Source organism: Protopterus annectens, chromosome 6.part0 (genome assembly GCF_019279795.1).
Source record: "Protopterus annectens isolate FY-2018-M chromosome 6.part0, PAN1.0, whole genome shotgun sequence".
Lineage (NCBI taxonomy): Eukaryota > Metazoa > Chordata > Ceratodontiformes > Protopteridae > Protopterus > Protopterus annectens.
In genome coordinates, this window is record NC_056737.1 from 696,219,221 (window position 1) to 696,244,989 (window position 25,769).

Genomic DNA, 25,769 nt, shown 5'->3' on the forward strand with positions numbered 1-25,769 from the left:
AGTATACCGATAATATACAAGAATTACCAACAAATACACTGGCAAAATCCAAGAGTTATAAACATACACATGCTAGGGAAACATGTCAGATAATATTTAGAGTGACATACGAGTGACATACAAGGATTCAGGTACAAAGCCATTAATATGTCCAGTACTGATAGCACAAACTGTTACCTAGTATTAACCGTTCTCAGAATAGCAGGTGCATTGGACTGCCTTCTGCTTTAGACTCTAATAACATTAATTGAGAATATATATTGTTTTAAAGCTAACTTGTGCATTTATTAAAATTTATCCACGATTTATACTTCCTGCTTTTTCCCATGCCTTGCAATTTATATTACATTTAATTTACGCAAAGCGCATAATAACACTAGTAGAGATGGATATGAGACGCTAGAAGTCGTTTGCCTACAGATGGATAATGACTAAACTCTCGAGCACCACTAGCCTGAAGTTCAAGCTGCCAAGGATTGGAGCTCCTCCACAGGAAATCACTGTTGTTGAGTTGTGCCAGCAGTGATGCCCTTTTCACAGGTAATCTCCCCCCTTCTTTGAGTTGGTGTGACTGTGGAGTTGGTATGTAGAAGTGTAAGTCCCCTTCACGGGGGGTGGATGGGAGCCTACCCTGCTGCAAAAGACATTTAAAAAATGTTTTTTGCCTGGGTTTGTAGGGGGAATGCAGTTCAAGGATTCCAGTCCTCTGCAAGTTTAAATTCATCCACTCATAGTGGAAGCAAGAGAAATACTAAAAATAAATGGCCAGTAATTGGAACAATACAGTTTTATTTTATTTGACTTGTAGGTGGATTGGCCCACAGGAGTTATTTTTTAACCATGACAAACTAAAGTACAAGCAAAATGTATAATACAAGATAATCTACATATAATTGATAACAGCTACATAATGTGAACTACAGTTCAAGAAAATAAGAAGCACAGAGCAAAAGTACAGAGAATAAGGAACATAAATTACAATGATCATGACAGAATGCAAATCTAAGTCATAAAAGGTAAATTAAGACATAACAATAGCCCAGAAAATATCAGATGTATTTATAAAAACAGTCAATTTTTTAATTTAAATTCATATGAAATCAAATTCAAATTCACCTAAAATCAACACATTTCAGCAGACTAAAGAATGTTCAACAAAACCAATCCACAAAGGAGGAAACCACAGCTGTACTTGGTTGCATACCACCTACTCAGAGGTGATCTCTGCCTGACATACAAGGCCAAGTCCAACCCAGAACTGATGGACATGCTCCACCTAAAGAAAACCTTATCCCCTTGAGCCACACGCTCTAGGCATCTAAACCTCACAACAACAATAAATAGGACATGCTGGAGGGATAGATTCCTGTCCCAGAGACTTCTCATGCTTTGGAACAAGATTCCAATCTACATTAGGCAGAGGTCCTCGCTAACACTCTTCAAGAGAAACCTTGACGAGTGGATGGGAAACAGAAAGTTTACCCTGGGGATCACTTCAGTGGCTCTGCTGGACAGAGACACAGGGAACTAATCTAAGGGGGCGGCGAAAGCCAACACATTCTGGCTAAGCTTATAAATGCCTTCGGGCAGATAGCCTAGTACCTACCTATGAACCTATGAGTCTGATGAAGCCTTGTGTCTGAGTAAGAGATTAAGACGAAAGTGCTAACTTCAAGTTTTTTTTTTTTTTTAGCATTAAAGTGTCTCTAGTGCACCATCCTAAGTCTTATCAATCTTTGTAGAGTGGGTTTGTTGGAGTTTTATGGTATGGTCCTACAAGAAGCTTGCCGTAGAATTTGTTTTACACGGAAAAAGGTTGACTGCTGCTGAAACTACAGCTATGCATTTCAGATGTACCTTATTTTTCATTCTCAAAACGTTGTCTACCATTCTCTAGACACAACAATGTTAAGGTTGATTGGGACCTGGTGATTTAGGTGATGGCTGAATTTTTGGGACCTGGTAACTTAGGTGATGGCTGACTTTTGGGGACCTGGTGATTTAGGTGATGGCTGAGTTTTATCTTCATTCTACACCTAATAATATTGTAAACTCTTAGGTCAGAAACAAGTTTCCCCTGGGTTGCTTGAATTTTAAGAAAGACTGCTGTGAAACCTTACTAAGTCACTGGCCAGGGTATGGCTAATTAGTCTTTATGAATGGTCTGAGTGTCAGCATTTACTAAATAACTTGTATTAAAACCAAAATGAAAAGCACAATAAACTACATTAAAGTTTTACATTTTAAAAAAGCAAACTTTAAAGAAAAAGAATACATAAGAAATGGCAGGCTGTGAAGTAATTCCCAAGAAAAGGTAGAAAAAGGGTGAAAGGATGTTTAGCAGGATGTAGTTAAGGTAAGACAGCCACTCCTGGGCTGAAGTAAATTAAAGAAAAAGTGAAATAAATGTGGCAGTGACTGTTATATAAGGAAAAAACACAGGTTACAACAGCAAAAGAAAATTAAGGTATTAAGAAGTAAAAAGAACTGCATGAAAAGAAATGAAGAGATGCTCAAAACAATACTAATATAAAACAATATAGAAAATTAACCATTGCATACCATAAAAAAGATAGTTAAGGACTCCTTTTTCAGATACTTGGTAAAAATAAGGAAAGTATAGGAAATGAAATGAAGGAGGACGCACAGTTGTGGTAAGTGGATCAGAGTTTGTTTGATAAGACTTAAAACACTTCTGAAAAAGTATTTTGGACAGTCTTTGAAGATAAGTTGGCTGACTACCGGGGAAGATGAGATGAACTTGTATAAGATGGGGGAATGAAACACACAGAAACCTAATTTGTAAAAACTCAGAAGTCATCAGAAGGTTGGCACTATGATGATACATGGGATGCATGAGCCAATTCTAAAGCGTAAATAGAAGATAACTGACTTTAGACATTTTATTTTAATATCTGTACTTAGCCAAATGCAAATTCATATACATGAGTGACTGGCATACCTCTCAACCGTCCAGATTTTCACAGAATGTCCAGATTTTTGTCTCAAAAACTTTGGTCTCTTCCTCATAAACATTGGAGTTTTCTGGCAAATCAATGAGGATTGGAGTCGCTAAATAATAGTAAACAATGACAGACATTTGAGTTTCAGACTTCATATCCTACAGAAAATACATAATAATTAAAACGTGATTCTAGCAACTTTCTAAGTTTATAGGAGAAATATTTAAAAACTATCCCTATTTTTGGGCAATTGCCCCCCCCCCCCCCCCATTATTTCTGGCTTTGTCCAGATTTCTTGAGCTGAGAGGTTGACAGGTATTGTGACTGGAGGTGAGAAAAGCAACTATATGGTCAGGTTAAAGCAATTCTAGAAAAAATGGTGATAGCTATAAACGTCTAGGTCTGTATAAGTGGAAATAACATTGAGAAGAAACCATGGAAAACAAAAGGTCAAAATGATAAGAGCATCCTAAAGACAGCAGGGTGTAAAACAATATGAAAGAATAATGAGGATCTTGAGATTTATGGTTAAACTTTTGTACGTTTATTAATCAGTTCTGAAATCCTGCTCATCTAGATTTTGGTTGCCAAGATACTGAAATGCAATGTTCTACATAAATCTGCTTTACTTGGACCAGATGATTGAAATGAATTCTGAACAGTACGTATGTTTCTTAGCACACCTTTTGATATCCATTAATGAAACTCAGAACCCTAGTGGTAAATAAACAAACAATAAAACTTCTGTGGGAAACAGAAGATGAATAAATTGATGAATAAATATCCACATTACTGATAATCGCATTTGCTCTATTATGGATACAATAAGTGCTGCTGGCTTATGTTTTAGACAGAATTGTAGTACAGTAAGCAGAATAGCTATTTTTTCCTATGCAGATGACAACAAAATGTGTGCATGATGCAAAGACTTCATCAAGAACGTGGGAAATAAAAATCTTAACATGCCCATAAAGCAGCATAGAAGCTCAGTGGCAGGAAGCACCAATATATGAATGAGAACCTACCTTATTGAAGTAGTTACCCTGACAATAATTAAGTACAAAAATGTCTAGAAATTTTAACAGTTAACCTGAAAAAATCATCAAACAATAGCAAAATAGCACACTAAAGCCTATAATATGGTGGGACTCGGAAAAAGAATCATCATCAGGAGGTGAAAGTGTTCTCTTGTTTGCACGAGTAAACCCTCCTTTAACATTTTTCACATTTTAGAACAATGCCCAAGAAACTAAACAATACACAATAGTTACACCATGAAAAATGAAAAGTATAGCAAAGCGGAACTGGGACAAATGGTGCACAAATGAATTGATGGATGGTTGTCAGATGATGTCCAGTCTATACTAACTGAATAGTACATACCATGTTAAAGGATAATACAAAATATAGATGAAATATGTGCTACACATACTGAATGGAAAACTAGATCAGAGTCTATGCAATTAAAGTGGGAGGGGAAGTATAAGAAGCTTAAGTGAGTTGGGAGGAGATATTGCTTATGTTAAACATTTGTTGTTTCTTGAACGGCCAGCCAGCAGAAGCTCTGTGAGGAGAAAGAGCAGTAGGAGATACATTAAGGAATATTAGTACACAAGAAGCAACAGAAGGTTACTAGAGGTATACTGACCAGTCATGACTTGTGTAAATAAGTAAGAAAAGAACTATCTACAGTCAAGCAAATCATTCCTTAGATAACACCCAGTACACTACACTACAGCATTTTGATGTTATTCTATTATCAATGCAGTTTCATTAGATGAAGAAAGATTATTTACAAAAATGCTAGGCTGTCAAACAATGCCAAGGGACCAATTTACTTAGCAAATCTCCTTAACAAAGGTGTATGCATTAGCCTGAAGTGTGGGCACTGCTTTACTGGGATGAGTTATATTTTCCAAATCAGAAGCACTGCATCACATATCCTACGGCTTGCTCAAAATACATTACCTTGTTAAGGTAGCTGTATAACTTTAATTTACTTTTTCCTTCTATTGTATTAGTGTGTGTGTGCACACACAAAAAAACACTCACACACAGAAATTGTGAACATCTGTGGTTACATCACACATACAAACTACAAGTATCATTTTCTTCACAAAGCGGGTAGACTGAGAAGGAGTTTTAATGGTTTAGTAGTAGGGTACCTAATAGACTTATACAGATCATGGGTTCATTTCTGATATTTTACTTTAATTTTGAGTAACTTGAATATTTATTTGGTATAATTAGCTGAAGGATCATTGTGTCTAGATGACTATTTTAAAGAATAGCTAAATGCATCCATGCGTTTCTACATTTACTACTCTATTCTGAGATCTTGTCCATTGTCCAGTCCAGCAGCACTTTCTTGTCTTGCAGCTTCATAAGGACACATTAGCTTCCACTGCCTCCTTCCCTAACATACGTTTGTGTATGTTTGTGTATGAATGTATTAAAATATAAAACTGGCTCTGATATAACCATCATTATAACTGTTTCCCTATTTCTTCAGCTGGTTCTTTGCTCTGCGATTTAAAAATTGTCATTATAAAATATACCTGGGGCTGACATTATCGGGATAAGAAAATGTCTGATGGAGACTCTTAATTGCATAAATCTTGCACTGATGTCAGTATGATACATGATAAATACATATACTATATAGATAAATAGGTCCGGTTGACTTGTTAGCTTATTAGTGTAGCAACTTCATACACAGTAGTATCACTCAAGACAGGTCAATTACAAGTGGCTTACATTTTCTTATTTCACCTCTACTCTCTAGTTCCCACTTTGGTCAAAATAATTTAATTCTGCATTTAGTAACAATTCTATCTGCCGATTTCATTTGCTCAGCAGCATTCTACTATGATAGACACACATTTACAATTCTGCAGTCCATAGTTGCACAGTTTAACATCTAAACCATTTTCCACAACACTACGTTAAGAAATTATTTATAGTCAATACTGACGGAAACCAGACTACGCACAATTTCATTTTCTCATTCAGACAAATACAATTACTTGCGCATACCCAATGGAAAAAAAGTCCAATTTACCTGAAATAAATCATATCTTGAGCCTTGTAGTGACATGTCAGGTTTAATGTTCAGCAGCGGTTTGAAAGAATAATAAATTCTTACCGAATTATTGAGGCTGTAGTTATTCAGTAGGGTCCCACAACAGGAGAGAAACGATGTACGTTTCAGATGCAATGCGATGACAGCTGAAGTGCTAAGTGGCCACTTACTCGACTTACAGCCATGTACCTGCTACACTCATTGAGTGAAACACAGAGTGGGTCGGGTGGTCCTGCAGAGACGATAGTCACGTGACTTTGTTGCCTCAACGTCAGCGCCCGTACATTGTGAGCACGTGCATTTTTGTGAGCGGGACAATCCGTTTTCTGTGTGCCTGTGTATGTGTTGTGGGGGAGGGGTTTACCTCTGTAACTGACAATCTTGGAGAAAAAAATGCGTTTATCAGTTTAAATTATGCAACTTTCTGCTGCTGTATCGTTTCCACAAGATGTACGTGTTGCATTTAACATATTTTGGAATGTATTCATTTACTGACTTCTCACTGCAAACAACCTTTTTTGAAAGTGTACAGGTTGCAGGCGCTTAAAATTATGGCACCTTATCTATACGAAACAATAGTATCTCTGCTTTGAACACCGGAAACCTTGACCTAGGCTTCAGAAAAATGGTACCAATACCAGTGTTTTTACCATGTGTAATATGTGTGTGGGTAGGGTGTGAAGCTCAAAAAATACACGTATATACGAATTTGAGGGACACTTATTTACGACTGTTAAAAAAATGACGTTTCTGAGATGAAAATAAAATCCGAGAATTATAACTTATTCTGAAACGTATTACCGTGAGTTCTTTAGAATGTTTTAATGTATCGACATTTATGTAAATTAAAACAGATTCCTGCTACACAACAATCAAAAAAGCAAACTGTCAGTATTACAAGTAGTAAATAGAAGGAAAAAAAGTTGTGGTGAATGAGCGTTCTGTGCTAAAATAAGAAATTCCATGAAAATCTTGTGCGGCCGCAATACTCGGTCCAAATTCTTGATCTTTTGTAGTTTTCCCAGACAAGAAAAGTAAAATCATTGTTCCTGATGTTTTTTACATGATTATTTGAAGTCATCGGCTTTCAATTTTTATAAATGAGTAGAAAAATACTATTCCAGATAGATACTAGGAGGCCAGCCTTTCTTTGTCATATTATCTATCACCTTCTAAGCACTAGGGTCTATTTTCAACAACATCTATTTCATTAACTGTATATACCTGTGTACTAAAAAATGTGTACTCTGACCAGTCACAAACAAATGTACATGGAAATTAGGTGATGGAGCATATTCATAATTTGCTATGATCTTTGTATGTGATATATGATGTGAAATTGTTCAATCTCGCCGTTCATTCTTCACTGATGGGTTCAGAGCTGATCCCTCGACTCCGGCTGTTAGCAAAGCTCAAGGTTTACCAGTAGCTCGAGACCAAGCCCCTTATCCCATGATGCACTGCAGGAATTACCTCAGATCTAGTTTGCCGCGGCACAGATCTCTGTGGTTCCAGTTTGCTCGAGCCTTCTTTTGAGAAAAAAATTATTTTTCACAAGTTATTTCTTATCTTTCTTCTAATATTTACTTAGACATTTATATAGCTACCCTAGCCCTTTTTGCTTCACCTTTCCCTTGGTGCTTTACTATATTTCTCTAGTAGTGGCCTCATGTTGGGCGTAGTTATTTAGAGAGTGCGTTGTCCTAGTAGTACTTAGAGTGTGTCTGTTTTTCTCTTTAACAGTTATTGCATTTATAGTGTGTATATTTAGAGTGTATTTAGATAGTTGTTTACATAGTTTAGCCCTGTTTTTTCTCCGGGCATAGTTTAGGTGTGTTGTATAACGTAGGCAGGTTTATTTGAGCCTAGTTGGTTGCTTTATTTCAGGCTGTATTTAGGCTTGTGTGGGCTGTGTTTATAATAAGCCTAAAGTTTTTCCTAGTATGTCTGAGAAAAAGACAAACACCCCAGGTCTGGATTTAATAAATGTCCAGACTGTAGGCAGAAGATATTTCTCACTGATGGGCCCGTTCAGTGTGTGTACTGTTTAGGTGCGGTGCACTTGCAGGAGTCCTGCAGCATTTGCCATTCCTTTTCTGCTAGGGTTCTTTTGGAGAGGAAAAGGAAGCTTGTGGATAGGGGTTTGCTGAAGCATCCTTTTGCTGAAGCCTTGAGTGACCAGGATGGGGCCAGCAAGTCCTCTAAATCCTCTGCAGATTCCAAAGCATGCAAAGAATCTTCAAAGTCTAAGAAACTTGAGGATTCCTGCTCCACAGCTCTCAAAGCCAAGTGTCTCTTCTTTTCGGAGCCGGTACCACGGTTCTGGAGCCGGTCTCCGAGAGACCTGTATCTCCACTCCTCCAAGCTGCACCCTCGGTGCACTCCTCTAGGTCTTCTGTTAGCCTCTCGGATTTGCATATGGACCAATTGGTGCAGAAGCTCTTACGGGCACCAGGCCTTGCTAAATTGTTGTTGGCTCTGACCCGAGTGTCGGAACCGAAGACCACCACCCCGGTCTTGACTGCTCCTCCTCTGAGCCATACCGGATCTTCGGAGCTGGAGGGGGTCGTCCTGCTGTTCATGGAGCCTTTGGAGCTGAGAACTGCACTGGTGTCATCGGTTCCTTCTACTCTGAAGTCCTCTGTGCCGACCGGGGACTCTAGGGGCCGACACTGTCCTGTCGGGTCCGGGGAGGATAATCGCACCGACTTGTCGATGCCGACTCTTCTTCTCGGGGCCTCAACTCTGATGAGCTCAGCTCCTACCTCCGGCTCGGAGCCCACGGCCTCAGTGCGGGAGGGGCTGGCGGTTCCTTCGGGTTCGTCAACTCCTTCTCATCGGAGCCGTGATGCTTTCGATGCCATGAGGAGAGCCTTGTCCCCAAAGACATCCTAGCCACCATGTCTGGCCTCTTCTTCCCCCAAAGCGCCTGTGTCCGCTTCTGCCTCCATCGGCCAGGCCAAGTGTAGAGACCCTGAGCCTCAGGTAGCCCCACAGGGTGCCCCTTGCTCTTCCGAGACCACCCCAGAGGCTCCCACTGAGGAGGTTCCCAGGAAGAGATTGTATAATAGGAGACACTTGGACTCTCCACAGGAGTCCTTGACATCGGACACTGACTTGAATGAGTCAGAAGGGTTCCCACGATCCCCCTCTGAAGATATCTTCTTTGCGGAGATACTTGGCATCCTTAGGCAGAGTGGTGATTGGCAGTCCAAAAGCCCTACTGAGGACGAGTCAGTTCTCCTGAAGGCTTCGGGTCTCAACCTTCCATCTCTTGGGTGTCTCTGCCCTTTGATGAGCTCATGCAGCTGGTCTCTCGGAGGGCGTGGGAGTCACTGGAGTCCATGGAACCTGTCCCTTGGAGGCCTGACAAGTTTATTTCTGCCCCCGTGGATAAAGCCTTTTTGACCAAGGGAGCCTTTGTTGATGCCATGGTGGTGGCAGCGGCCACCAAGAAGGAAATGTCAGAGACTTCCTCATCGATCCATCCTCCTAACAGAGAGTCTAGGATCATGGATCGATACAGGAAATGCATGTTTAGTTCAGCGACTTTTACACTCCGATCCCTGAACTATTTGACTCATTTCACCAGACTGCAAAGAGATCTCCTTAAGGAGTTGGGAGATACATTTCAGGGTGCTGTAGCTGCAGGGGCTTCCGACAAAGTTGCCGCCCAGCTTGCTACCCTAAATTCCATTGTGAACTCGTCCATGAGGCTCATATCATATACAGCCGATGGGATGAGTCGGGCAGCGGTTACAGGAGTTCCTTTACAAAGACATTCCTGGATGCGCTTGTGTTCCTTCACGGAGCCCTTTAAGTCTTCATTTGTCAACACCCCTTTTGATGGTTCATCTCTTTCTGGGCCCAAAGTGAAGGAAACTCTCGCCAGGTGTGAGCAGGAGGGAAAGACTCTGTCTGCCGTCGGAGTCCGCTTTTCCACCCCTATGTGGCCTTACCCCAAAGGCCAGAGGGTTGGGAAGATGTGGTTCTGAAAAGCCCAAGGAGCCTTTCAGAGCAAACGTGGTGAACCCCCCTCTAGGGGCAGAGCAGGGGGTAATAATGGAAGACGCTGCTCTTGCAGCAGAGGGGTCTGCAGCACCAGGGTGACAGAGATCACTTCTCAGGTCAGCACTCCTGAAGGGAGGCCCGACTGTCCTGCTCTGGAGGCAGTTGGGGGTCGCTTATCTTTGTACCCAGACGCCTGGCGAGATATAACAAATGACAATTGGGTACAAAGTATTATTTCCAGAGGGTATTTCATACTGCTCTCCACTCCACCCACACCCCCAAGGAGAATCCCAGACGTTCCACCCAGTTACAGGGAACAAGCAACTATAGAGGTCCGCAAGTTGCTAGAAAAAAAGAGTCATCCAGCCAGTCCCAGCAGACCAGATAGGATCCGGAACTTACTTAAGATTCTTTTTGGTTCCAAAGAAAACAGGGGACTGGAGACCTATTTTGGACCTCAGCAGACTCTACCAATTTGTCAAGAAAGAGATGTTCCGGATGGTCACGCTACAGTTTATACTTCCTTTCTTAGGGAGAGATTAGGGAGAGACCATTGGATGTGCTCGATAGATCTCAAGGATGCATACTACCATATAAAAATGGCCAGGCCATCCAGAGTTCATCTGCGTTTCTGGCTTGGTGCCAATCATTATCAATTTTGGGCCCTGCCCTTTGGTCTCACTACAGCCCCCAGAGTGTTCACCAAATGCATGGCAGTGGTCACGGCTCACCTTAGGCGTCTAGGATTCCAGGTGTTTCTGTATATCGACGATTGGCTCCTTACCTCCACCACCAGGCATCAACTCATTCAGGCAAGGGAATACACTCATTCTGCCATCACTTAGGCATTACGATCAACTCAGAAAAGTCTGCCTTATTGCCATCTCAGCATATGGTCTTTATAGGGGCAGAGATAGACACTTCAACCACCACTGTACGACTACCAATCAAGAGAGTCTTTCTTCTTCGCCAGCAGGTCAGCTCTTTGGTATCGAAGGACAGAGCACCAGCCACAGAAGTCTTAAAAGTCTTGGGTTTGATGGCTGCAGTGATCTTGGCCATAGCATTAGTAAGGATGCAAATGCAGATTCTTCAATGGCTGCTGTTCACTCAATAGTCTTATCAGGAACTTCCAATGAATCACATGATTTTTATTACGAACTCCTGCAAGAGAGGTCACCAGCGGTAGTTGACATCTCTTCATGTAACCATAGAACGCCCCTTTGTACTACCCCCTCCAGTAGCCACTGTGACCACGGACGTTTCCCTGATAGGGTGGGGGGGCATTTTCAGGGAAAGAGTGCCCAAGGCACATGGATGGATCAAGAGACACATCTGCATATCAATGTCCTGGAGATAAGAGCAGTACTTCTAGCATTGCAGTACTTACAGGACTCTCTTTCCCTAGGGACGATTGCGATTCAGACAGACAATATGTCAGTAGTCTGGTACTTGAACAAGCAAAGTGAGACCAAGTTTTACCCCCTTTGCCGAGAAGCCCTCAGAGTTTGGCAGTGGGCTGTCTCCTTCCAGTGCTTTCTGTTGGCAACGCACATCCCGGGAAGATCCAACGTGATAGCATACAAACTGAGCAGGGCAATCTTGTTGCCTCACGAGTGGTCCCTCAAGCATGAGATTGCGGACAGGATTTCCCGCAAATGGGGCCAGCCTTGCTGCAATCTGTTTGCCAGTCACATCAGCATGAAATGCAGAAGCTACTTTGCCCTGATTCCCCCTCCGGGAGAACCCCTGAGGGATGCACTCTTACAAGATTGGCCCCCGGGTCTCCTCTATGCATTTCCACCGATCCTGCTAATACCCAAGTTTCTACAGAAGGCAATGTCGCTGTGGAGGACCATCATTCTTATAGCCCTTCATTGGCCTCGGCAGATTTGGTTCCCATTTCTTCATCATCTATTGGAGGATCCATGGATTCTGGACCCAGTTCCAGACTTTCTGACACATCCGTCGGGGGACTTCCATCCTTTATTGCAGTCACTGAAACTCACAGCTTGGCTGCTCCAGTTCCCCTCATAGCCAGGCTTCATGATCTTTCTGATGAGACAAGGCAGATCCTCTTGTCTTCCCACAACCATCCACCAGAAGATTATATCTTTGTAAGTGGAAGAGATTTTCCATATGGGCTTCTAACCAAAACATTGATCCTTATCAAGCCCCTTTGATGTCCATTTTAGAATTCTTGACTATGAATTTTAATAAAGGTGCTGCAGCTGCTACAGGTCGGGTGCAGTTGGCTGCTATATCTAACTTTCATCTCGGAATGGATGGACTGAACATTATGGCCCACAAGTTGTCCAAGGCCTTTCACATGAGGCCTCCAGTGAAGACTCCTTATTCTCCTTGGAATCTAAACTTTATGCTGTCTCGTATAATTCTTCCCCCATTTGAACCGGCATCATCTTGTGATCTGAAATTTTTATCCTGGAAAAACATATTTCTGGTGGCTATTACTTCTACCTGTAGAGTGTCAGAACTTCAATCCTTATTTATCAGTCCTCCTTATTTGATTTTTCATGCTGATAGAGTATCTCTTAGAGCAAACCCCTCTTTTTTGCCCAAAGTTTATTCGGAATCTAATATCAACCAAGTCATTGAGTTGCCAGTCTTCTTCCCCAACCATTCCAACAAATTAGATTATGTGCTGCACAAACTTGAAGTTCACAGACAGCTCAGATATTATTTGGACAGAACAAAAGATGTTAGAAAATCAGATCAGCTCTTTTTGTCTTTTTTCTGAAGCCAGAAAAGATAGACCAGTGGCTAAAACAACCCTTTCTAAGTGGCTATCTGATTGTATCACCTTTGTTTATTCAGCTGCTAATATGCACTTACTGCACAAGATTAAAGCTCATTCAACCAGAGCAGTTTCTACATCTTCTGCATTCCAAGCAAAATTGCTCCTTGATAGCATTTGTGCTGCAACCACTTGGTCGAAACCTCACACCTTTATCACTCATTACAAAGTCTATAAGGCCTCCAGGGACAGAGCTTCTTTTGGGTCTATGGTCCTGAAGAATGTACTCCCATGAGCCACCCGAGATTGCGGGTGCTAGGGACGCTACCCATCAGTGAAGAATGAACGGCGAGATTGAACAACTTCACATTAAGAAGTTATGCACTCACCATACTGTTCCGTGTGAGTTGTTCCATCTCGCCTTCATTCTCACGTCCCTCCCTCCATCCCCCACCTGGCTGATAGTTGACCTAGAGGCTGGTCTCATCCTGGTAATTCAATCCTTCTTCCTCTCTTGGGAGAGTAGTTCTCTTACAGGGATATGGTACATGCAGCAAACAAGATCTGAGGTAATTCCAGCAGTGCATCATGGGATAAGGGGCTTGGTCTTGAGCTACTGGTAAACCTTGAGCTTTGCTAATGGCCGTGTCGGAGCCGAGGGATCGGCTCCAAACCCATCAGTGAAGAATGAAGATGATATGGAACAACTCACATGGAAACTTCTTAATGTTAAGTTGTCAATCTCGCCTTCATTCTTGCTTGATGGGTTCGAGAACTCCTTTTACCAGCTCGAGGCAGCCCCATATCCCATGATGCAAGGCAGGAAGTACCCAGATCTCGCTTCTGGAGGTCTTCTCTTTACCAGCTCCTGGTAAGTAATTCACTTTGTGACATTTAAGCCCCTTTTACTTAAAACCTTTTATTTTGATAGTTTAACTTTAAACTTAATTTTTCTGACAGAAATCCCTGTCTCTTTTAAATTTTTTAGTCAGTTAATTCCTTTCCCATCCCCCTGTTAGGGTGTGTGTGTTGGTTTATTTTACTATATCCTTTTGGGATCATTTTAATTTAATTGGACTGGTGTGTGTGTGTTTTTGGGCACCATGTCTAAAGAGAGGGTTTCAGGTTTTAAGAAGTGTGACTCGTGCTGTCAGAAGATGTCTCTGACAGACGGTCACACTTCTTGCCTGTACTGTTTAGGCCCTCCACCTGCAGGACTCCTGTGCTATTTGTCACTCCTTCAGCCAGAGAGTCCTGCAGGAGAGAGAATAAGTTGATTCTGAGGGGTCTTCTTAAGCGGAGGGCTCTCCGCCAAGTCGGCCCCACAAAATCAACTAAATCTGCCAAGACCCAGGCTTCTGTTTCTAAGCCTGTGGCCTCGGCTCCGACTCGTATAGAGTCGAGATCGCTCGGCTGGAGCCGATTCTGATCTGCTTAGCCTTGGCGCCGATGGCTATCGGCGCCGATCTGCTGACCACTGTGGGGTCGGTTCCCCGGCTCGGCTCCGACACCCATGTGGCACAGGCATCGGTGTCGGCTCCGATCGGCTCCGACACCGTTACTCTGTGGCTGTATCGGCTCGGCTGGAGCCGATACATCGGCGTTCTGCCGGCTCCGAAATCGGTGCCGACAGGATCAATAATATCGGCTCCGATGACCCATTCCAGGAAGAGGTCGAGGTCTCCTTCCTTGGAGGCCTCCCTCTTCTATCGGAGCGGAGTCATCGGAGCCGATCTTCAAGGTCATCCAGGTTGTCAGACCATGACCTAGAGAGAGTGGTCAGTAGATTGCTCAAGTCACAGGTACTGGCCCAAATGCTACACAGTCCGTCTCAGCAGGCGACTGTTGGTCCACACCCGTTACAGTTCCTCCTTCAACTCTACCCCAGAGTTTGGAGTTGGAGTCTTCGGTAAGGTTACTGCTACGGCTGGAGGACGGATACCCCTTCTGTTCCTTCAGCCCCTACTCTTATCTCCTCTTCCTTAGAGGGATTCGTGGTCGGGCTTCCATGGTCTCCTCCGAGGGTGAGTGGCATCGGACCCTTGTCCGAACCCGCTCTTCCCCTTGGAGCCTCGGCCTTGGTGAGCTCGGCTCCGACATCTGCCTCGAGACTTCCCTTCGGTGGCCCCTGGAGTTCCTAGCTCTTGGAGCGGGTCTCTCGGACCTGCCTGGGAGGGGAGCATTCGAGGTGATGAAGAGTGTACTGGCCACTGGTATCAGTCAGCAGTCTCTTCCCGTAGCTCCTCCCTCTATTGTACCTGTTGTCATCGCTGCCCCTAGTCTTGCTACAGGACACAGAGAGCCTCCGCCGCAGGATTCCCCATTGGGAATTTCCCCTTCCGAGGATTCTCCTGATGTTTCGGGAGACCCTCCTAGGAAGAGGACTTGTAAGAGGAAGCATGTAGACTCCTGAGTCTGTCACTGGATACTGACTTTGATGAGTCAGAGGGATCCCCTAGATCCCCTCTGAGGATGTCTCCTTCTCAGACATCCTAGAACTTCTGAAACAGAGGGAAACTGGCCTCCAACAATCCCTCTGAGGATGAGTCAGTATACCTGGAGGCGCTTGATCTCGGCCCTCCACCTCCTGGGTGTCTCCGCCTTCACCCCTTATGCAGGTTATAGCGAAGGCGTGGACAGCTCCTGACTCTGTAGAGCCAGTCCCTAGGAGGCCTTCTAAATTTATAACTGCCCCTAGTGACAAACAATTCCTTACAAAGGGTGTCCCGCTGATGCCATGGTGGTGGCTGCGCCACCAAAAGGAACTTGCAGATCCTTCCGTGCCCGTCCATCCTCCTAATAAGGACTCTAGGACCATGGATAGGTACGGCGGATGTTTTCCTCAGCGACCTTTGCTATGCGTCGCTGAATTATCTTTGTCACTTCACCAGACTCCAGAGAGATATCCTAAAGGAGCTGGGAGAAGTAGTTCAGGATCCTACAGCTGCAGGGGCCCAAGAAAAGATTGCTTAGCTAGGAACCCTCAATTCCATTGCTAACTCCTCCATGCTAATATCTTATGCTGCTGATGGCACAGGTGTGGCTCTTAGACGCCAAGCCTGGATGCGGCTATGTGATTTTATGGATCCCTTTAAGGCCCTTCACAAATTCTCCCTTTGATGGGTCAGCTTTGTTTGGCCCTCAGGTGAAGGAAACCTTGACCAGGTGTGAGCAGGACGGCAAGACTCTTTCTGCTGTTGAGTCCGTTTTCCACCCCTTCTAGGCCTTATCCCAAAGGACAGAAGGGTGGGAAGATGTGGTTCCGTAAATCCCAAGGAGTCACGCCGGATTCACGCGTCAGTTTACCCCTAGAGGCAGAGGGGTAACAACAACAGACGCCTAGAGGCAGAGGGGTCCAAGAACCAGGGCAACAGGGAGTCTCTTCCTGAAAAGCCTTTTCAGCATCCCTGAGGTGTTGCCCGGCTGTCCCTCCTTGGAGGCAGTCGGGGAAGATTATCACTGTACCCAGAAGCCTGGCATTCCCTCACTCAAGACAGATGGGTACAGTCGATCATATCCAAGGGTTACATGATTCCTTTCGAGGAAAGTCCTTCCTCAAGTTCCCTTCCAGATGTACCACCGGTCTAAGGGACATTGCAGAGTTAGAGATCGCAAAACTACTGCAAAAAAGAGCCATTCAGCCAGTCACAATAGACCATTCAGAGCCCGGAATCTACTCAAGGTTCTTTTTGGTCCCCAAAAGACGGGAGACTGGAGACCAATATTGGATCTCAGCAGACTCAACAAGTCTGTCAAGAAGACAAGATTCGAATGGTCACTCTTCAGTCAATTCTGCCCTTCTTACAGAAGGACAACTGGATGTGCTCAATAGATCTTCAGGAATCACATCAAAATTCACAGACGCTCCAGGAGATTTCTCCGCTGCTGGGGTCCAGTCATTTCAGTTCAGAGCCCTGCCCTTTGGTCTCACTACAGCCCCCAGAGTGTTCACCAAATGCATGGCAGTGGTCACGGCTCACCTGAGACGTCAAGGATTCCAGGTGTTTCCCCATCTCGACGACTGGCTCCTGTCAGCTACCACCAGGCATCAGCTTATACAAGCCAGGGATTACACAATAGACCTTTGTTCTCATTTGGGCATCTCAGTCAACTACGAAAAGTCATCCTTATCGCCCTGCCAGTCTATTACCTTCATAGGCGCAAACTTAAACACTGTTCGGATGTCAGCTACCCTTACAGAACAAAGAGTTTCAGACATTCAGACTCATGTCAGGATCATTCTGGCCAGCAAAAAGGTACAGGCCAGAATGGTTCTAAAGGTATTAGGTCTTATGGCTGCGGCCATCACTCTTCTTCCCTGGCTCGATTCTACATGCCTCCTTCAGTGGATGCTGTTCACACAGTGGTCATACCAGCAACTCCCAATGCGTCACCAGATTCTGGTGACACAAACATGCAAAGAACATCTTGCTTGGTGGATCACATCGTCTCAGGTTCACCAAGGCAGGTGCTTTGTACCTCTGTCCCCGATAGCCACTGTCACCACGGATGCCTCCCTGATCGGGTGGGGTCATTATCAGGGCAGGATGGTTCATGGGACGTGGCAACCGCTCGAGTACCATCTGCACATAAATGTCCTGGAGATGAGAGCAGTGCTTTTAACGTTGCAAGCCCTCAACGACTTTCTTCCCGTAGGGACAATTGCAGTCCACACAGACAACATGTCTGTAGTTTGGTATATCAACAAACAGGGCGGAACCAAGTCCTACCCCTTGTGTCGAGAAGCGCTCAGACTATGGCAATGGGCGATCTCCTCTCATCGGTTTCTGGTAGCAACGCATATCCCTGGGAAAACCAACATTATAGCGGACAGATTGAGCAGAGCTATTCTCATGCCTCACGAGTGGTCTCTCAAGCAATCCATAGCGGAAGAGATTTTTCTGGAACCATGTTGCGATCTTTTGCTACTCCCCAAAACAGCAAATGACCCAACTTCTTCAGCCTCTTCCTCTTACCAGGCCATCCCCCCAGAGACGCTCTGACCCAGGATTGGCCCCAGGGACTTCTTTATGCCTTCCTCCATTTCCTCTGATCCCTCAGGTGATCCAGAAAGCTACCGTTGAGAGCCAAATTGATTCTCATTGCCCCTTACTGGCCTCGACAAGTTTGGTTCCCGTTCCTCCATCGCCACCTTTTGGTGCAGCCGTGGCATCTGGACCCAGTGCCAGATCTACTGATTCACCAATCCGGTCAGCTGCACCGGTCAATCCCTTCTCTCAACCTCACAGCATGGTTGCTCCACTTCCTTCCTTAGCCAGGCTTCCTTTGATCTCTAACCCAGTTAGAGATATCATAGTAGCTTCACTAAAATCCTCTACCAGGAGGATTTACACAAGCAAATGAAACGTTTCTCTTATTGGGCTAAGGCCCAAAATATTGATCCTTTTACTGCCCCTGTTCAGGCAGTTCTGGACTTCTTAGCAGAGATTTTCCATGCAGGCTCCTCTTCTTCCACAGTCAGAGTTCAGTTGGCTGCTATTTCTAATTTTCATGTCGGGATAGCAGATCATAATATTATGTCCCATAGACTCTGCAGGGCCTTTTGAAAGGGATTTTCCTACTAAAGCCTCCAGTCAGGAATCCTCCTCCTCAGTGGGATTTAAATTTAGTGCTGACATCCTTGATTCTTCCCTTGAGCCAGCTGTTTCTTGTTCCCTGAAATATCTTTCTTGGAAAACTTTATTCCTAGTGGCTATTACATCTGCCAGGAGGGTGTCTGAACTTCATGCTCTTTCAGTTCGAGCCCCCTATTTAATTTTTCACAAAGACAGAGTATCTTTGAGAACTAATCCATCCTTTTACCAAGGTCAAAACAATCTGAATCAATCTATTGATCTCCCTGTATTTTTTCGCAACTATTCAGATAGAGCTGAACAAAAGCTACATTATCTTGATGTCCACCGCCAGCTTAGATATTATTTGGACAGAACAAAAAAATTTAGAAAATCTGATCAACTTTTTGTTTCCTATGCGGATAATAAAAGGCCTTCCTGTTTCTAAAGTGACTTTGTCCAGATGGCTTTCTTCGTCATCACTGAAATTTATACGATCAGGGGAAAACAGCTGTGCTCAAAACCTAAAGCACATTCAACTAGGAGTTTAGCTACTTCTACAGCCTTTCAAGCTAGACTACCTTTAGACACTATTTGTGCAGCGCCACTTGGGCCACTCCTCACACTTTTGTTTCCCATTACAAATTGGACTTGGCCTCCAGGGACAGAGCCAGTTTTGGCTCTACAGTCCTCAAGAGTTTGTTCCATTGAGCCACCCAGGATAGAGGTGCTAGGGACGGTCCCATCAAGCAAGAATGAAGGCGAGATTGACAACTTAACTTATGTACCTACCATATCCATGTTAGTTGTCTTCTCGCCTTCTTTCTTCTTCCCTCCTTCCCCCTGGCCTGGACAGACCTTGTATAAGAAACTATAATGCTAAAGACCATTTAGACCTGGTCCTTTTTCCATTTGTAAGTTTCTTCTTCCTTTGGGAAGTATTGTTTATGCTTGGTGTTATTGCCCTTTTGTCAACAAACGAGATCTGGGTACTTCCTGCCTTGCATCATGGGATATGGGGCTGCCTCGAGCTGGTAAAAGGAGTTCTCGAGCTAAAGCAGAGGGATCACCCATCAAGCAAGAAAGAAGGCGAGAGAAGACAACTAACATGGAACGTTATGGTAGGTACATAACTTCTTATTTTCATGTTTGCAAATGATTGTTGGGTTTGACTTGTGTATTTATGTGTTAACGTGTTTATTTTGAATGGACTTTTCTGCTTGTGTTATTGTGGTTGCTTTTCTGTGTCAGATGCTGTTGGTTTCATACACAGATACACACAGGCCCAAATGCCCACACACAGCTCTAAATGGAGCTGAATCTATTAATCTGTTTATGTTAATAAACCATTATATGTATGTATATATATATATATATATATATATATATATATATATATATATATATATATATATATACACACACATACACACACACACACACACACACACACACACACACACACACACACACACACACACACACACATATATTTCCACCAAGGGTGAAATGCATTTTATTAACAAACAGTCTACAGTACTGAACATACCAGACAACATTTGTAGGGCATATCATTAATGTTCACACAAACATGCACACAAAATCAGCTATTTTTTGTGCTGTTTGATATTAGTTCAACCCATAATCATACAGAAATATTAGTAAGACACTTTTATGGACTCCTGCAGCAGTGGTAAAATGTATTAATGTAGGACAGAGCTCTACCAAGAAAGGGATGTTGCCATGTTTGTGCACTTTTTGAAATTCATTGCCATCTGATTTACAGTCAGTATATTAGGTTGCCACCAACAAGACTGCCAGACTGTGGTAGCTGCACTGCAGGATACAGTTAAACTGTGTTTATTCTTTTAATGTGCCTGTTCTCAAGGATAGCCTTGACAACTGTTGGGCCCAATTTGGACCATTTTGGTGGTGCCCTGAGCCGAACCCTCACCTACTACCTCACCCCCTCCCAAAACCTTCTTTCACCTGTTGGCCTCCTAAACTTAAGATTATTTCAAATTAGGTGCAAGGAAAACATATTATTATTAAAGCATGACAATATCTTTTGTTATTAGCATATATGTTGTGAAAAAACATGGTAAATAAAAGTAAACTATCAACCTACCGCATATCTTTCGGAAGTGTTGCAAAAAATACCAAGTAGACAGTGTACTCTGAAGGAGACTATTCTAAAACATGAAACTTGCCAAAATCCAAATTGGAACAAAGGTACCAGTAGCTGAGAAGAAAACACTTTAATGTTGAGACAGATCAAAAATAGTAAAAACAGACGTGGCACTTTCACCCCTATAATCCCTGGGGCTTCATCAGAGTAATGCTCCCAAATACACACATCAATTTATATTTACAACAATCAGCAACAGCCTATCCAATAACAATGCTAATTAACACAAATAATCAATGTTGTTGTTGTGTCTTTCGGCTTTTCCCGGTTAGGGGTTGCCACAGCGGAACTCCGGTCCGCTAATGATTGGCAGTAAATTTTTACATGCCGAGTTGCCAGCTCTGACGCACAACCTTCAACGAAGGTACGCCCATTCACGCATGTCTCCACACAGAAGATGCTCTAGCTGAGAATCGAACAGGACGACGTCTTACTGTGAGGCGACAATGCTACCGTAGCACCACCACCGCTAACACAAATAATCAATAATTATGTTAAAATATCACTTGTAAATAAATAAGCAATTAAGAACTCCTAAAAATACTTAAATCCTGTCTAAAAATAATTCTTTAAAATAACCAATGATAATTTTTTTGTGTACCATTCATATATTTTATTTATTTATTTAACATTTGTTGACCGGGCTAGTCTAGCTGGATATATGTCCATTTTCAGTAGAGGCCCGGGGAGAAAAGCTCCAAAAGAACAAATAATTTAAACAAATTACAGTTACAAGGCATTTAGGTTCGTTAACAGATACATTATAGAGTAGATAAGCTAACAACACAGATAAAATACCACTTTCCTCATTTACAGGATTGAAAAGAAAATATTTTTTTTTTTTTTTTTTTAAGAGTAGCAAGTAGGAAGAGGGAAAAATTATAGAATAGATCTAGGTAAGGAGTGGAAGGAGACTAGTAAAGGAGGAGAATATAAAGAGGAAAAGGGGAGAGAAATGAAGTGCGGAAAGCTTTCAGAAGAGCAGGAAGCAGGTGGAAATCTATTAAGTGTAGCTGGGTGAAGTAGGCCCAACTTTCATGTAGAATGAGGTTTAAAAAATGAAAAAATAAAGGGTGGAATAACTAAGGAAGAGTCAGATGGTGAAGTAATGGGAGGATAGAGTATTTAGTCAGGGTTGCTGCAGGGACAGAGCCAGTGGTTGGTAAGATGAAGTTTAAGTTTCTTTTTGAAAAGTGAAGTAGAGGAGATCTTAGTGAGTTCATCAGGAAGTAGGTTCCAGGTTTTCCCCACTGTATAGGAGAAAAGGGAGTCACCTGCTTTATAGTTGGATTTATGTATGGATACTAAAAGTTTTTGAGCTGAGCGAAGGTTAGAAAGATTTTTATAAGGACTGATAAGATTTGTAAGAACTGGTGTTTTATCGGGGAAATAAAGGATTTTTTGGGTGATAATTAGTTGCTGAATTAAGAACTGATTGTGCAGCTCAAGCCAACCAAGTTGTTTTAAATTTAGGCAGTGGTGTGTTCTAAATGGGGAGTTGGTAGCAAATCTGGCTATACTATTATAGGAGGTAGTCAATTTGTTCAGGTTAGTTTTTGAAAGATTAGTGAATACAGGTGAAGCATAGAAGAGAGTAGAGATAAGGTAGGTGCGGGCTATGGTAGTTCTGGCTGTGGGAGTGAGGAAGGGCTTGATTTTGTAGAGGGAGCCAAGCTTTTTGATTATGGATTTAATAGTGGTGCTAATATGAGTGTCATAGTTAAGGCTATGGTCAATAGTAACCCCTAAGAGTTTGGCTGTTGTGTCAGGAGATATAACTGTGCCATTTTTAGATATGCTAGAGAATTGGATAGGAGTAGATTTTTGTGTTGGAGTAAATAGCAGTAGTTTAGTCTTTTTGGGATTGAGGAGGAGACATCGCTGTAAAAAACAGTCTTCTACAAGCTCAAAGACATTTTGGTTGAGGGTTTGAAGTTCAGCTAGGTTTGTGGCTGAGGAGACTAAAGTGGACTCATCAGCATATTGTATGGTTATAGCTTGGGGGATGCTAGAAGCCAGATCATTGATAAATATGGAGAATAAAAGAGGGCCTAAAATAGATCCTTGTGGTACACCAAGGGAGATAGGAAGAGGGGAGGAAAGAGTGTTATCCCAGAGCACTGCCTGTTTCCGATTATCTAAGTAAGACTTGAACCACTGCAGTGCAAGAGTGTCAAGTGAGAGTGATTTCAGAAGATTCAAGAGAATATGATGATTTACCATGTCGAATGCTTTTGAGAGATCAATAAAGACAGCAGATGAGAGGATGTTATTATTACGGTTTTTGTTGATGTGATCAGTAAATGAAAGAAGGGCTGTAGTAGTGCTATGGGTGGGATGAAAGCCATGCTGGGTGCAAGCTAGTAGTCCATTTTGAAGGAGGTGGTGAAGTAGCTGTTGGTGAATGCATTTTTCCATGATTTTGGCTAAAGGAGAAAGTAGGGCAATTGGACGGAAGTTAGAAAGTTCTGTTGAGTTTCCTCCCTTATGAAGGGGGATAATATGTGAGATTTTCCAGATAGAAGGGATAGTACCTTCTTTTATAGTTCTGTTAATTAGGATTGAGATAGGGTAGGCAATGACTTTGGCTGCAATTTTGAGATACTGAGCAGGTAATAGGTCTGCAGAGGGGGTAGAGGGTTTGAGTTTTTGTAAGAGGGTACAGATGAGTGATGTAGAGACAGGTTGGAATTGGAAAGTGGGTGGAGATGTAAAGGAAGAGAGGGGAGAATAAGTAGCAACTGGAGGTAGTGAGTTAGCAAGTGATTGGATAGCTTCAGTAAAGAAGTTGTTGAAGGAGTCAGCAATCTGTAGGGGAGTGCTTTTGGTAATGCCGGTAGGGGTGGGTGTTTTAGAGGTGCCTGGATGTAGTAGAGTATTAATCCCTGACCAGAATTTCTTAGGGTTTTGGTGGTTGTTTTGCTGGAGCTGAAAGAAAAAAAAATTTCTTGTCTAGTCTTACAGATGCTTTAGTAGAGTTTCTAAGCTGTTTGAATTTGGTATGATCAGATGGGTCTTTAGAAGCACGCCATTTAGACCATAGTTTATTCCTTAGCAACATTTTGTGCTTAGTTTCTTTTGTAAGCCAAGGCGCAATTTTGGTCATAGTTCTAAGGGTACGGGAAGGGGCATGGAGGTTAAGGATTTCAAGGAACTTAGAACTGAAATAGACTACTGCTTCGTCAAGTTGAAGGTATTTTAAGGGTGACCAGTTACAAAGGCTAAGTTCATTTTAGAATCGTTCAGGGTAAAAGTTTTTATTGGAACAAGTGGTAATGAAGGTTGGAGGTCTATGTATATAGGACTTATGTCGAAGTAAATATGTCAAAGAGTGATCACTTATATCATCAGGGAGGATGCCTACTGTGTAGTTTGAGGGGAGAGTATTTATGAGGATCCAGTCAAGGATGGATTCTTTTTTGGATGGCTTATGGATGTGAGTGGGTGAGGAGACAATTTGAGAAAAGCCATGTAGATTAATGTGGTTAGAAGGGTTATAGGAATTACAGGTATTCCAGTCAATGTTAAAGTCGCCTAGGACAATGGTTTCTTGGGGATAGGTAGTGGACAGCCAGCTGAGGATATTTTCAAGGAGGTTGATGTTGTTACCTGGTGGAATATATGAGCAAAGAATATAGATGGATTTACTGGTATTTAATTGAAGTTTAGCAAAAAGAATTTCAGAGTTAGTATCTGAAGGAAGACAAGTGTTTAATGGTGTAAGTTGGAGGCTTGATTTATATAGTAAGGCTATGCCCCCTCCCTTCTTGTTAGGGCGATCAACTCTTAAAATACTATATTCTGGAGGGATGATATCGCAGTCCTGAACATGTGGTTTTAACAAAGTCTTTGTAAGACATAAAAGATCAAAGTTGTGTAACTGCAGTAGTGCATGAAGCTCGGTTATTTTATTGTTAATACTATGTATGTTTAAATGAGCTAATAAAAGGGAGTTAGGAGAGTGCATAGGGGTGTGTTGGGATGTGGTAGAAGGACAAGTTGTAGAGGTAGGAGAGTTGTTGGTAGGGCCAGGGTTGGGGTGAATGTCACCATCCAAAAGGAGGTGAAGGTGAAATCTGTTGGTGTGAATTAGTGTTAATTTTGCTAAGGTTTGTGGTTTCTTCCCATGGTAGTGTTTGTAGCAAATATGGGTAACTCCGTGATATTTTGGGAAGAAATAATTGGATGTAGATGTTATGTTTATGTGTTTTAGGGGAGGTGAAGGTGCAGGAAGCGTTGTGTGCTTTGAGGAGTGTTGGAAGTTGGAGCAGTCAATGTGTTCATAGGCAGTACAGATATAAATAAGGAAAAGAGAAGGGAGAGTTGAAAATAGTAGTAGGCATATGAAGTAAGGAGTAAAGGATGAGATTGGTATGGTGATAAGGAGGTGGAGTATGGGAAGTAAGGAATAAGGAGGGGAAGAAAGAGAAGATGATTGGTGAGGTAGTTGAAGAAGTGAAGAGGGTAGGAATGTAATAGGTTGATAGGGAAGTGGGAGTGGTTAGAGAGGTATAAGGCTAGTTGTACTGGGGGTGGGTGGGAATTGGGGGTAGGGTAGGGGAGCGGAGTGAGCCCGTAGGGCGAACGGAGTGGGAAGAGCAAAGCACGGAGGAGACAGACCGACCAGCCTATGAAAAACAATCAGTGGAAATGCTGAGCGCTGTCGGCAAGTAGAGATACAGGTAGGTAAAAGAGGTGATAAATAAACAGATAGTCTGTGTAAGGTTGTATGGCGAGAAATGGAAGATTAAAGTGTGTAGAGGCAGAGTAAAGAAAGTAACAGTACTTTTAAGGAATTAAGGAGTACTTTGGAGAAATCAGTAGATGGGATGAGTTAACCTGGTATAGGAGATAAGAGGGAGTGCGATAGCTTTATAGGTGAGGGGGTGCCAAAAGTGGGAAAGAGATGTATTACACAATAAGTCCAAGGAGGAAAGGAGTAATTCTTGTAGATGGAGAGGCAGGTATGGATGCAAAGTAATGTCAACGAGAGGGCTAGGGGGGTAAAAGTAGGAAAAAGTTATGGCTGCTGGCTATCCCAGAGAGGTAGAGAGTAAGTGTCTAAAGTTTAAACAGATGAACTATTAAAAAGCAGTGGACATACTTTCTTGCTTTCTTGAGGGAATGGATTCAAAGGGTGGCCTTTATTCCTTAAAAATAGGAAAGGCAGCAAGTATTGGTGATTAGAAGGAATCCT

General features: G+C 42.7%; 1 protein-coding gene across 1 annotated transcript in view; it reads right to left on the minus strand.

The window, feature by feature from the left end:
- The window catches only part of LOC122803878, a 351,171-nt gene extending 344,921 nt beyond the window's left edge, over window positions 1–6,250 (minus strand). Inside the window, exon 1 of the mRNA XM_044073559.1 lies at window positions 6,109–6,250. The gene's annotated coding sequence lies outside the window, so the exon portion shown is untranslated. The remainder of the gene's footprint in view (window positions 1–6,108) is intronic.
- Window positions 6,251–25,769: the final 19,519 nt, after the last annotated feature.